We start from the raw sequence: 14,576 nt of genomic DNA on the forward strand, positions 1-14,576 counted from the left end.
ACTGAGAAGCAGACTCTGCAGACAAGGCACTTAAAGGTTAGAAAAAGGCAAAGGCAGGCAGGCGGCGGTTAATAAAGAGGCAAAGGGTCAACAAAACTAAGGCATGGAGAACAGACAGTAACAAGGCTGTAGAGCTAACTTAAACAATTTGGCAAAGGGAGCACATGCTGCAGTTTACATACTGGGACTATTGGGGAACAGGCAGATAACTGGTCACGTGATGGGCTGTAACACTACTAATTGCCAGTGGGCTACCTCTAGGTCTGAAAAGTGAAGCCAATGCTGAAGTGCCTTAAACTTGCATTCTTTCTAACAGCCAGCAGGGGGCGACTCTTCTGGTTGCAAAAAGAAGTCTGATTGTATAGAAGTCTATGAGAAAATGAGCCTACTTCTCACTTGATTTATTACATCAGTAAACATTGTAAACATGAGTTTATGGTCTCATTCGCTAGATTCAAGTCTTCTTCAATACAGAATGATGTTCATTTAGTAAATTATGGTCCCATTTAGAGTCAAATAGACCATAAAGCAGGGGATGCTTTAGGGAGTGGCTACCTTGTGATTGACAGGTCACTACCACGTCGTTGTCCGGTTGGGGAGTTGTCCGTGTTTTCGTCTTAGAACTTTAACCCTTTCACAGTGCGTTTTCAGTTCATGAAAGTTAATTGTAGCACTCAGGTCGTCGAAAAAAAACAAGATGGTGACGGCCAAAATGCCAAACTCAAGGCTTCAAAACTACATCCATTTCTTATATACATGCTATGGTAATTGTATATTGTGTTTTGAGAGACAGACAAAAGTCATATTTTCCATGCAACAAGTCAAAGTCGTTCACTAAAGACATGGCTGCTAAAAAGAGACGTTGTTTCTTGTTTAATTTATTCTTCAAGAGTGCATTTACCCGATCATTGATAGGTTGAGTGGTATTGCCTGTCCATTTACAGTGTATCAATATTTTAGCAGATGCAAAGGCCGTAATCTACCATTTACTGATCTTATTTAGAAGCAGGCCCAGCACATATACATACATTTATGAAAAGATAAATCACTGAACTGTTATATATTACTCCCAAAAGCTTCCTCTGTACTTCTTAGCTGAAGAATCCACCTCCAGTGTTTATGTAGGAAAGATTTTTCTTTTTCACTGTATTATAGAAGTCAGTTTGAATAGTTTCCATCCAACCTTTTAAAGATATAGAAAACACAGACAAGCTTGAGGCATGTCTCCCCCTTGCCATTTGACGAATAAAGCATCTTTAAGCTGGACAGCATGAGGTGCTGCAAAGTATTGATTTTATTCAGAGCAAATGCCTAATTGGATATTGGGCAGATTAAACACTCCTTGGTCTTTGCAGTGTTTGCAGTGCTGTTAAACATCCAATTATGTATGGGTTCACTTCACTTTCTTATAGAAATTTCCAGGCATTGGGGCCGGCAATACTAAGCACATAAAAAAGCTCTGGAATGGCCATCATTTTTATAGAACCTGTTTTCCCCTAGAGGAATAAGTTGAGTCCTTTCCACCTTTCAAGCAGACTTTTCATTTTCTCAAGGATAGAGCCAGAGTTTGCTTTCAATATGGTCTTTCTAGCAGGGGGAAATGTGATGCCAAGGTAATACCATGCTGTGGAAACTCAATATAAAGACACCCTGATTGGGCACAGATCAGTAAGAAGGGCTGAAGGGATTCTGAAGTACTTTTAAGGTGACCTTGGGTGGTGTAGCTTAAGGTGACTCCCTGGAGACTGCTGTACTTTCTTGGCAATGTTAGGGATTGTTTACAAAACATTTCAGGATAATGCTGGGGTTGACATGCTTTTCTGTTGTTCCCTAGTTGCATGTATTACTGTGATTTGCATTGCAATCCGTCTGCTGAAAGGTCACAGATTTTTGAGCAAAATCAGAGGTTTGCAGCCATCTGATTTGCAATTTCTATGCATCTGTTAACTTTACCATATTTAATACATGTATGTAAATAACACAAACCCTTGACAGTACTCAAGGAGAAGAAACGAATATGTCATTTAGTATAAGTGTTGTTGTGAGTCAGCTATCAGAATTCAGCAGCTTTCCTACTGGCATAATGGAGCAGCAGGGGTTAAGTCAAATGAGGGTGCCAGTGGAGGGGAAGAATACTCTCAAGATTTAGCTCGCATCAAAACATTTAAAGAAACATAACAGTGGAAAAATGCAGTATGAAGATAAAGTCGAGTGTTTTTTTTATTTTCATTTCGATTTATATATCTGCAATTTTTCAGACAGGTTAAAGCTTTAATTCTAAATGTGAATAGACAAATATAAATCATTTTTTATTTCATAAAAATACAGGCTAGAATAAATACTGACTACACATCCCCCTGTCCTTTTATTAGCTCTTTGGTTACACTTGCAACAGGCTTTACTAAAGCAGTTTTCTTCAGCTTCTCCTGGGGGATCTGCAGATGCTCCCAGTTAGAGGAAGGCCTGCTGTAAATTCTACTGGGTCTATTATGCTCTGCCTAAACCTGAATATTTAAGCAATAGCTCATGACAGGCAACATACCACAGTCTGAAGTGAGCTATTGCTTTCTATAAACTGGTCATCAAGTATGACAATATGAAAGTTATAGACACAGTCCAATTTAAATAGCTTAATGTTCACAATAAAATAGGCCCTCCTGTCTGCACATACCGAGGTGGTTGCTATGGAACTGGTTGATCTGGAACATACACTAGCAGCTAGCATATTTATTTTTTCACCCCAGGCTTGCATTATATTGATTTCATTGTTTGGCTCTTTATTTACATTATTTGTCTGTTTCCATTTATTGTGCAACCACTGAGAAACTCTCCAGCTAGCGTCAGTAAAATGACTTTGATAGCTGCTTGGACTAGACCTGCCTTTAGGTGGAGGTGTGTTGCTTGGCGTGGTGAGGATGTTGCGTCACTTTCTCCCTGAGTTTTGTTTGCCAACAGCTCTGGAGAGAGGTTTAACACTTGTGGCCACTTACGGCCATAATCTCTCTCATGTCTCTCTCAGTGCGTATTCTGGGCAATATTGTGGAACCTCCTTTACTTAGCACTTAGTGTTGTTTAGCAGGTGGATTATTTCCTGGAGACGAGCATGGCTCAATCCACTCCTCCATAGAAGTTAACCTTAAAGGTTTCCATTTTGCAGAAGGTTTTAGCAGCTAACTTTGTTACCTTGTATCTGTAATATTGCAAAACTATGCTACTGACAAGCCAACCACAGAGGATGGCAAGCAACCACCACAACCGCTATGCTGAGCGCTGCACGTTGGGTGTTTTTTTTCTGGTCGTTGAGAGTTAAAAAATGTTCAACTTTGGGTAAAACGCTGCGCTCGTCACTGTCACTTTTTTATCCAGCCGTCCAATCATAATTGAGGAGGGGCGGGGCAAATACCACAAAGACCAACCATCAACACACACTCTCTACACGCTTCAGCCTTCCCTTCATCCAGAGCAAGTATGCTACCCTCTGCCGACATTTTAAAATATGCGGATATTCCGTATCATAGCAACCAAAGGGTCCCAGATGAAAAAAACGCAGCGCCTCATTGCCCTTCTGTGTTCTGCATTTAACAATAATCAAGTATTGCATTTTAAAACATCTTTGTCATTTAAAAAGCAACAATATACAGTGGAGGAAATAAGTATTTGATCCCTTGCCGATTTTGTAAGTTTGCCCACTGACAAAGAAAAGAACGGTCTATAATTTTAATGGTAGGTTTATTTTAACAGTGAGAGACAGAATATAAAAAAAAAATCCAGAAAATCACATCATATAAAAGTTATAAATTGATTTGCAGAGAAACACCCCAAAAACATAATGTTTCCACCTCCATGCTTGACGGTGGGGATGGTGTTCTTGGGGTTATAGTCAGCATTTCTCTTCCTCCAAACACGGCGAGTCGAGTGGATGCCAAAGATCTCAATTTTGGTCTCATCTGACCACATCACCTTCTCCCAAGCCTTCTCTGAATCATTCAGGTGTTCATTGGCAAACAGACGGGCCTGTACATGTGCCTTCTTGGGCAGGGGGACCTTGTGGGCGCTGCAGGATTTTAATCCATTACGGCGTAGTGTGTTACCAATGGTTTTCTTGGTGACTGTGGTCGCAGCTGTCTTGCGATCATTAAGAAGTTCCTCCCGTGTATTTCTGGGCTGATCCCTCACCTTTCTCATGATCATTGATACCCCACGAGACGAGATCTTGCGTGGAGCCCCAAACCGAGGGCGATTGATGGTCATTTTGTGTTTCTTCCATTTCCAAATAATGGCACCAATAGTTGTCTCCTTCCCACCAAGCTGCTTGCTGATGGTCTTGTAGCCCATTCCAGTCTTGTGCAGGTCTACAATCTTTTCCCTGATGTCCTTAGACAGCCCTTTGGTCTTGCCCATGGTGGAGAGGTTGGAATCTGATTGTGGACAGGTGTCTTTTATACAGGTTATGAGTTGAGACAGGTGTCTTTTATGCAGGTCACGAGTTGAGATTCGGAGTACTTTCTTAAAGCGAGAGGACTAATCTAACCGGTCTGTGGGGGCCAGAATTCTTGTTGGTTGCTAGAGGATCAAATACTTATTTCCCACAATAAAATGCAAATCAATTTATAACTTTTATATGATGTGATTTTCTGGATTTTTTTTTTTATATTCTGTCTCTCACTGTTAAAATAAACCTACCGTTAAAATTATAGACTGTTCTTTTCTTTGTCAGTGGGCAAACTTACAAAATCAGCAAGTGATCAAATACTTATTTCCTCCACTGTACCTAACAATAGCCTAACAATAAAGCTTATTTATATAGCACTAAAATTAGGATATATTATGTAATTAGCAAAAAAAAAGCAATAATACCGCATATCGCGCTGTTGAGCTAGTCATATCGCCGCAGGGGAAATGCCTTCACGGCGACAGCCCTATCTGTAACCTGTTCATGTTGGCGGAAGTGAGCCACCTGTGACCCTGTTGCTAAGCAACCATGACAATACATTAGTCTCATGTTTTTTTTTTCTCAGACGTGGAGTGATACTGAAAGTGCAAAGGAATTAATAAACTCCAATACATCCAGAACTCTGCTGTCCGTCTGCTCACCCATTCCCGGTCCCGTGATCACATCGCCCCCATCCCCTAGAACCTCCACTGGCTCACTGTCCCCCAGCTCAAACTCCTTCTCCTCACTCACAAAGCACTCCATAACCAGGCCCCACCCTACCTCACAGACCTGCTCCACCATCACACTCCTTCCCGCTCCCTCCGCTCCTCTGATGCCAACCTCCTGTCCACACCACTCAGAACCAAGCACCGGACCTGGGGCGACAGAGCATTTGCCATAGCCGCCCCCTCCCTCTGGAACTCACTCCCTAAACACATCCGAAACTGCACCAACCTGTCCACATTCAAATCACAAATCAAAACTCACCTTTTAGAACTGGTTTTAATGTGTGATTCATATTGTGTGTTTTATATTTTTTTTATGATGGCACTGTTTTATGATCATTTTATCAGTGTAAAGTGTCTTTGAGTTTCCAGAAAAGCGCTATATAAATAAAATGTATTATTTTTTTATTATTAATTAGACATCATAGCAGTGGTATTATATCACAGCCATGAATCAGATAGCTTGATTTGAGCTACCTGTTTTATAAGAAACCTTCTCCTACCCTCAGTGTTTATTATTATTCTGAAAAAGTACTTCATGTTGTAAAGAGATGATGCTGTTCTTGAACCCTTGTGGCAACTGAGTAAATGAAGAATTGACAGGGAGTCAATAACTGACTAATCATTGTTAGGGCTCTGGAGCGTCATTTATGCTTACAGTCGTTTATAATTACCATGTTTGCACTCTTTCTGCTGTTTGCTGATGTTTGTGTGATGGCTTTGACACTTTGTAATTCACACTGAATGCATCAGTGTTCATGCGTAGCAAATAAGAGACTCGGCAAGTAGAAGAGGGTGCACTGGCAGCATGGCACAAAGCAAGGATGATCTTTAAATTCAGCTATAGAAATTTAATTAAAGAGAAGACCCCACATCTTCATTACTCAGTCCTATTTCTTGTATGGTGATTTATCAGAAAGCTGCTGGCTGCTCTAGTGCTCTTTGCATGCGAATGTTCATTCTCTTAATCTTTCAAGATCCCGATTTGATTGAAACACATTAGGTCTGTTCTCTGTTTAATTCACGCAGCTGTCAAATCATATTAAAACCAAGACGGCGAGCAACCAAAGTAAACAATAACAAGGCTGCTAGTAAAATTGGAGAAACGATACAAATCACAACCGTTATACTCGCTGTCACATGGTCCCAGAGCCCAAAAAAGGATGTCTTCAAAGTGTCCAACAGTCAGTTAATTAACAGCAATAAGTAATGAATAAATGAAAGCAAATTGGCACATTAAAGAGGCTATAATTGCTAAAAGCAGTATATTCTTCATCAAGGTGTTGCTTCCAGTCTGGTGGCTGTTACAGTCCAACAGCTATGCCTGCTCTATTAATTGATTTGATTATATATTCAGGTGGCTGATGGTAATGATAGATATCAAATTTTAAGTCATAGCCTGGGAGAGTATTTGATCCAGTCTGATTCAAATCTTAGATGTTTTTTGAATCCTCTGCAGCAGGGGATGAATATCAATCTTTGTCTGCTTGATCCTCAGAGAAAAAGCAGTACAAACACAGCAACACAGCGCAATACCAAACCGCATCAATGCATCCTTGGAGTCCAGCGTCTGTGTATTATTTCATATGAAGTTACTTCTCAGAGCAGATGAACGATTATAAATTCTGTCTTCTCTGCTCAACACAATTGCATCATTCCCAGCTACGCCTAGCAGACATCAGAAGAAAACAATATTGACTGTTTTGGGGCCAGAGTAATGGGAAGCTTTCTTAGATGCATCTCCATTATGCAGTTGAAATATGTATGCAAATGCATCATATTTACATTTGCTAATGTGGTCAAACAGATGCTGTTCTGATGCATATTCACTATGCTGTTTTTTTTTGCTTCATCTGAAATTGATGTAGGCTAAATGTACTTTACATTTTTAAGTAGAGCTATCAAAGTTAACGTGATAATAATGTGTTAAGACAAATTTGTTTTAACATCACTAATTTATTTAACTCATTAATGCAACTTGTGATTTTAGGTTGTAGCGGGCTCAGTTGTAAAGCTAGAGTGAAGATACTGGTATCATATGAAACTAAAAAACCTAAGAAATCCATTGGTACTAATGTCATACTAGCTTGTCGCGAAGGAGGCTAAATAAAGCTCCAAATTTCATGCTAAATTTTGGCGAGGAAAAATTGGCATCATGGACATTTTCAAAGGGATCCCTTGACCTCTGACCTCCAGATATTTGAATGAAAATGGGTTCTATGGGTACCCACGAGTCTCCCCTTTACAGACATGCCCACTTTATGATAATCACATGCAGTTTGGGGCAAGTCTTAGTCAAGTCAGCACACTGACACACAGACAGCTGTTGTTGCCTGTTGGGCTGCAGTTTGCCATGTTATAATTTGAGCATATTTTATATGCTAAATGCAGTACCTGTGAGGGTTTCTGGACAATGTTTGTCATTGTTTTGTGTTGTTAATTGATTTCCAGTAATTAATATATACATACATTTGCATAAAGCAAGCATATTTGCCCACACCCATGTTGATAAGAGTATAAATACTTGACAAATCTCCCTTTACGGTACATTTTGAACAGATACAAAATGTGTGATTCATATTTTAATCGATTGACAGCCCTAGTTTTAAGATCATACAAAGGCAAATCTGTTTTTGCTGTTTTTTATGGGATTTTGGAGAACCCTTCCATTGCATAAGACTCTCATATTGATCCTGGCATGGGAAAAAGTAGGCTAATACAGGCAAATGTAGTCCTAGAAACCCATATTACTCTCCATTTGTCATCTCTGCTTCCTCAATTCATGTGGATCATTCTTTTGAATCATGGAACACATACCTTATTCACAAATGACACATGTTTTTTCAGTAGGACACTAAGACATCTCAAGGTGCTTGTTGTGTTCTTTTGTAAAGTAATACCTGCTGGAGCGGCATGTCTTTAAGCAGAACCTTGCAGTGAAAAAAAAAGACGAATGGAAAGTGATTAAAAAAACAGCAGAGAGGTGAGCAGAGAGACAAGGAGATAGATAACAAGAGAGGGGGACAGGATGACAAACTGAAAGCAGAGCGTGTGAGAGCGAGAGAGACCATGTGTCACCTTAGCATTCAGAGGATTACACCATAGCCAGAGAGGACACAAATGCACTGTGTCTAACCCTTGAGATTTTGTGTTGACATTGTATTTTTATATTGGAGCTAAAGCTAGTCCAGTGCCAGCTTGGACCCCTAAATCTGTGTATAAACAACATATATGCCATGACCTGATATAGCAAGTCTTACGTCCTATCTCATTTCCTGCCCTCAAGTTTGCTGCAGCTTCACTTCTTTCTCTCCCCATTCTCATTCCTCAACAATGCCGACCCTCCCACGCTCTCTATATTTGCAATTGAAAACACCATGCGTATGCCCTTTGGAGAAATGCACATACTGTATGCAAGACAGCATGGCCATGCAGTGTCTTTACACATTTGATCCCCAAAATCTGAAGTTAACAAGGGAAATGTAGCATTGTATATTGTTTGTACAATTTAGGATGTTGTTTTCTCTCAAAGTACACTACAACGGGTGTTTATATGAATTGCTTAAAATTGTTTCCACATCATTGTACATACATAATGTTGAAATATGTGACTAATGATTTGTATGAGCTAAAATAAACTGTACATTTTAACTATTTCTATTTTAGACAGCTTAAAGAACCAGTTTGTAACAATTGGGGGGGATCTATTGGCAGAAATGGAATATAATATTAATAAGTATGTTTTCTTTAGTGTATAAAAGAGTTATTGTGTTTTTGTTACCTTAGAATGAGCCGTTTATCTACCTAGGGAGCGGGACCTCTCCACGGAGTCCACCATGTTGCATCGTTGTGTTTCTACAGTAGCCCAGAACAGACAAACTAAACGTGGATAACTTTTCCTGCTTGAGCTGGAGTCGATAATGTTACCTGCTCCCAACGCCGCTGCACCCTCTCTCTTGCTTCACCACTCACTTCCCACACACACTTTACGCACTCTACTTGTATAACAACTAGAGAGGTCCATTTGCGTCTTCGTGTCGGCTACCGTAGCAATCCTACACGCTTGACACACGGAAAAAGTTTTGTTTGGTTGTGATCTGCAACCCCCCTCCCACTAGATACCGTCAGATCCTACACACTGTTCTTTTAACTACCCTGTCTTCAGAGTATGTGGGATAGATAGTAATCACAATTTATGTAATCGGATTACATCAATAATGTTAAACTGAAGATATTTTGACAGTGAATTACTGTTTAGACACCGTTTCACTGTTTGTCACGTCTTCCCCCTCTCCCTCTAAGTGTTTACTGATGTTTTTTTTTTTTACTTTTTAATTTCATCATCCACGGGCCCCCAAAAGTCAACTTCCATCCACCCTCAGCCTCACCTGCTAATATTTGTTTTTCTCACGACTGCAGTCATTATTTTATTCTTCTTCCACCCTCACTGCTCCCTTCTTCCCCAAGATGAAAAAGTGGTAAATAAAGGCAAGATTTCATCATTCTCAACACAATATAGACCTACAGATACTTTGGAGAATATGTGTGTGTTTATGTATGCGTGCACGTGCATGCCTCCTCCAACTGGGACAGAGAGGCGATTATATCATCATTATTAGTTAAGGCTTTAAATTTACATTTCATTATGTGTGAGCATAAATACACAACTATAACTAACTGTGTATAAATATGAGCTTTATATGTGAGTTTGCGTAGGTGCCACATGTTAGGCATTTACACTGTGTGTGTGTGTGTGTGTGTGTGTGTGTGTGTGTGTGTGTGTGTGTGTGTGTGTGTGTGTGTGTGTGTGTGTGTGTGTGTGTGTGTGTGTGTGTGTGTGTGTGTGTGTGTGTGTGTGTGTGTGCGCGCGTGCGCGCGCGCGCTACGCCGTGTTTGCATGAGCGCTAACCAAGTGGAAATGACAGTAATTAACTAAATGAGCTACATCTGCACCTGAGGGGGAGAGAGAGAGAGAGACATAGAAAATATGAAGCTGCTTCTGTAAGAGATAGAAAGGGAAGTGAAAGGGTGTACAAAGGGAAGGGGGGTATGAGAAGGATGATTTTCAAGGATGACTATTAGAAGGCTATATGTGAAGAGACGTAAAAATGAGACCGAGACGGAGTTTCATCTGGCTGCCATGCTGTTTTTACATCTCTCCCATTTACCAAGTTTCCTCCTTGCCCTCATGAACCACAGGTGAGGAGAGACCTGCAGGCGCTATAACCCAGAGGAAGTCAGTCCCCCTCCCCATGTAAGCAGAACTACAGGAGCCCCAAGCTCCAGGCCTCACCGATTCAGAAAAGCTTAACGTATCACAGCCTTAAGTGACCTAGAAAAAAACTTGTCAAATGGAAATAATTCCTCCTACAGTGCTGTAATTCTTTTTTTTTTTTTTTTATCTTTCCTGACATGGCAGTCTATGGATTCAAGTGTAGACGTCAGTACTGGAATGCAACAGGCATTACTTTTTAATGTTAAATCCAGCAGACACCCCTGTGAACGTCAGGTTACACCATGCTGCTTCAAAGGCCAGCTGTTTCTTTCCTTTTGATGCTCTGCTGATACTGTTGAGACTAAACTCCTTTTATCACGCACACATGATAATTAAAAGTTTAAAAAGTTAGACAGTTGGAAACTAACATTCTGGTACACAAAATAACCTTGTGTACTGAAGTTACTATAAGCTGGAACATAATAAAATACACAGAAAAGAGGATACAGTATGCATACAATACAGCTAGGGCTGGGCGATATGGCCTAAAAATAATATTGCGATATTTTTAGGCTATATCACGATACACGATATATATATCGCGATATTTTCAAATATCCTCTAAGCACTTCATAAATGCTCAATTTAACCCTTTGATGCACACAATCACACCAATATGTATGCGTAGTCACTGCAGCACACTGTATGTCTGCATTAAAACATTCTTGTTTATATTCATTAGTGGTTTCTTTTGGAACAATTTTAATCTCGTGCTCTAGCAGTGGTGGACTTTAGGCTACTCAAGTACTGTACTATAGTACGGAGCAGGGGACCGCCCCTCCCTGCAGCGAAAGAGGGAACAGCGAGCCCTCAACGGCCCCTCGGAGCGACGAGCCATCCCCCCCCGGCCCAGGGCCTTACCGAGCCGACTAGAGCAGTGTGCGGACTGTCGCGGAGGAAATGCGCCCGGTGAGAGCCAGCCAGCCAGCCCACTGAGAATTGTAAAAGTATTTTCGGTTCATTATGAAACTGTTGATGGCACACATGTAAAGAGGCGGCTGGAGCAGCTTTCACAAATGCAGACTGCCGCTTGCAACGGCATTTATAAATGCCAACTAAAGGATATAAAACGATATTAAAACATCAAACGGGAGGGAAAAGGAGTTTTGTTCACTTTAGTGGGGTTTTTAGCTGTGATGGTGAGAACGTTACCAGTGGTAACACTGCTGCTCCCACTTTGCAGCGATCCGGCCGAAAACCCAAACAGATGGCTTGTTTCTTCCTCTCAGAGGCTTCTCTGGTTCACTGTGCTGCTTGTTACAGCGCCAACACAACGGCGTAATGCCGCACATGCAGTTACAAATGACAAAAATCCATCAAGTGCAATGCTTGTTAGAAAATAGTGTTTTCCATGAAGACACCCGTCAGAGTTTTGTCGCGAGCTGGAGGCGGGGTGAAATTTGACAGAGGCGGCCGCCTCGTGATTCTCTATGCAGGTAAAACCCTGCACACATTCGCCCAGGATCGGAGTCTGTGACGTATGTGTGTGTGAGAGGGAACTGTAGGAGAGAGGGAGAGAAGGAAACACCAAAGCGAGTCTCATGCCGGCAGGATGGCTTAAAAACATTACATGACAATTTGTAGTCGATGTTCGCGATATAGTCATTTTATATACTGTGCATGGGACAAGCCGCGATACATCGACTATATTCGATGTATTGCCCACCCCTACAATACACTATGCTTTAGGTTTCACCATGCAGCTTCAAAGGCCAGTGTTAATGTTAATAGTTCAGCTGTTTCTTACCGTTTGATGAGCTGTACTGCTGATACAGTTGAGATTAAAGTCCTTTTTTATCATAAACACATAATCATTAAAAGTTTTTTTTGTAACAGGGTAAGAAACTAACATGCTGCTACACAAAATAATCTTGATGTTGGCATCTGCATAAGCTGCAACATATTAAAATACACAGAAAAGAGGATACAGTATGCATACAATACAGGATGCTTCTCTGCTTTAGGCTGCATTAAGCAGCTCCAGAGGTGAATGCTGAGCTTTTTTGTACTCTTAGTAATCTTTCCTGCTGATACATTTGAGATTAAGCTTACTTTGTGAAATGCAGGTGCAGCACAAGAGGAAAAATAACAAGAGCCCTTAATGAATAATTGACCTTGCAGCAATATTCAATCATGATGGTGCAACATAGTGTAACATTGGAGGGGAGGAAATAGGGCTGTGTATTGGCAAGAATCTGGCGTTACGTTACGCATCATGATACAGGTGTTACGATTCAATATATTGCAATATATTGCGATACTGTAAGCAAGGAGGTACAGTATATTGCAATTTTGTGAATCAAATTTTAGGAAAGAACACATTGCCACAGGCATAAATTCTGAGTAAAAAAAGTGCACTTTTTTTATGCAATCAGGACAGTGGGATCTGCACTTGCATTTCACAGTTCCTGTAACATCAAACATCATAGCACTAATTTTGTGCAATCTGAGCAACTGTCTGCTACGAATCTTTGCATGTAAACTATTAATTAAAAATCAATTGTGTTTTTGGGAATCGATACATTATCACAAGATATATACAATATCGCCATACTCAAGTATATCAATATTTTCTTACACCCCAAGGAGGATATTATTTCACCTTTCTGTTACACTGTGTCTACACGGGGGGCAGAGTGCGAGAAGCATGTTACAGTGAATATCGAATGCTTGAAATGTTCATCCCTAATGTTAAGGCTTGTTCACATGACCACTGGTGTAGCCAAAATCACTTTGTTCTCTTCAATACTACTTCTGTACTATGGAAGTGAAGTACAGAAATGGTGGATAATGTTAGTTTCCTGATTGTCTGGATCCACTCTGATAAGAATATAGTGCTGCCTGGGGGAAGCACTGAATCGGTGTGATCATTTGGGAATTTTTGAGCATAGACATTGACTAAATTAAAGATGACTATTGGCACAAATCATTATCTCTACTCTCTCTTGTAAATCCCATCAGTATGCTTGTAGAGGCAGTGAGGTCTAGCGGAGCAGATTATTGGTGAGGCATGAATAATGCCAACACATTTCCAGAAAAGACACTGTTTTTGCTCTGTAAAAGTAAAGGAGACAGAAGCAATAATTGGGCTCATTATTCTAAAACAAACTCCCACTCATGCTGTCTTACATGTTTCAATACTAACTTTTCAAAGTGGATCTCCTAAATTGTTGAAACAGTATGAAATATGCAGTAAGTGTTGATGGTTGTATAATGGCTTGTCAGGTGCTGAATGAGTGTGTATTTGTGTGTTACACATGATTTGTGTGCATGTACACTGGGGGAGATGTAGGCTGTTCTTTTAAAGGGGCAATAACTGATATTTTACACTAACTATGTATCAAATGACAACCCTGGTGGCCAAAAAAATTGTTATTGCAAGTTTAAGAGAGCAAATTCTTGCAGATGTTAATTGTCAGTTTAAGAAACAGATGCAGATTGCTGATATAATGTGTGCCAGGATAGTGTGGGATTCAGACAATTACATCCACCTGTTCTGTCCTATGAGAATATGCAGCTCTCCCACATGTGTGTCTCTCAGTGTGTGTGTGTGTGTGTGTTTGTTTGTGTGTGTGTGAACAGTTGCAGCTGCTGTTTGGACTGCCATCAGATATATTTGTAATGTTGTAGATTAACTGGAACATTTGGAATTCATGATGCATTAATAGCTTTTTATCCTCCTCAGCTTGGTGAAGAAACATATTTGCCATTAGTCAGTACTAATTCTAAATGAGGTTTACACAAGCTTGTTAAGCTATATATTTTCCATCTGTATTATTCATTTTAATTTACTTTGGGGTAAAAAAGTTATATGAACTACAATAGGTAGTAATGTAAGGCTTGTGAAATATGGACAAAAATGATAGGGGTGGGGGAAAAAACGATACAGCATCGTATCGCGATATTTTGCGTGGCAATATTGTATCGATACACTGACGTCAAGTATCGATCTTTTATTATATAAACTATTAACCTCTTAATTATTCCATCCTATTATGCCGCTATTCTGTCTTTCAGAGGTTGTAGTGGGTTTCAGTTTTAAAGCTAGAGTGAAGATACTGGTAACATATGAAACTATAAAACCTAAGGAATCAGTTGTTACCAACCATGTCATCGTAGCTTGTCGGGGAGAACTGTGGAA

At 40.2% G+C, this 14,576-nt stretch overlaps 1 protein-coding gene and 1 long non-coding RNA gene across 8 annotated transcripts in view; both read left to right on the top strand.

The window, feature by feature from the left end:
- The window catches only part of LOC119481208 (serine/threonine-protein kinase pim-1-like), a 1,020,488-nt gene that overhangs the window by 485,012 nt on the left and 520,900 nt on the right, over window positions 1–14,576 (top strand). The gene's annotated exons all lie outside the window — the stretch shown is intronic.
- The window catches only part of LOC119481223, a 50,225-nt gene that overhangs the window by 4,759 nt on the left and 30,890 nt on the right, over window positions 1–14,576 (top strand). Inside the window, exon 4 of one of the 5 annotated variants that reach the window (XR_005205135.1) lies at window positions 5,019–7,123. The exons of the other annotated variants lie outside the window; for them this stretch is intronic. This is a non-coding gene — a long non-coding RNA (uncharacterized LOC119481223). Of the gene's footprint in view, window positions 1–5,018; window positions 7,124–14,576 lie in introns of those variants that run through there. 5 annotated transcript variants of the gene reach the window in all.

The sequence above is a fragment of the Sebastes umbrosus genome, chromosome 22 (genome assembly GCF_015220745.1).
Source record: "Sebastes umbrosus isolate fSebUmb1 chromosome 22, fSebUmb1.pri, whole genome shotgun sequence".
In the NCBI taxonomy this organism is placed as follows: domain Eukaryota; kingdom Metazoa; phylum Chordata; class Actinopteri; order Perciformes; family Sebastidae; genus Sebastes; species Sebastes umbrosus.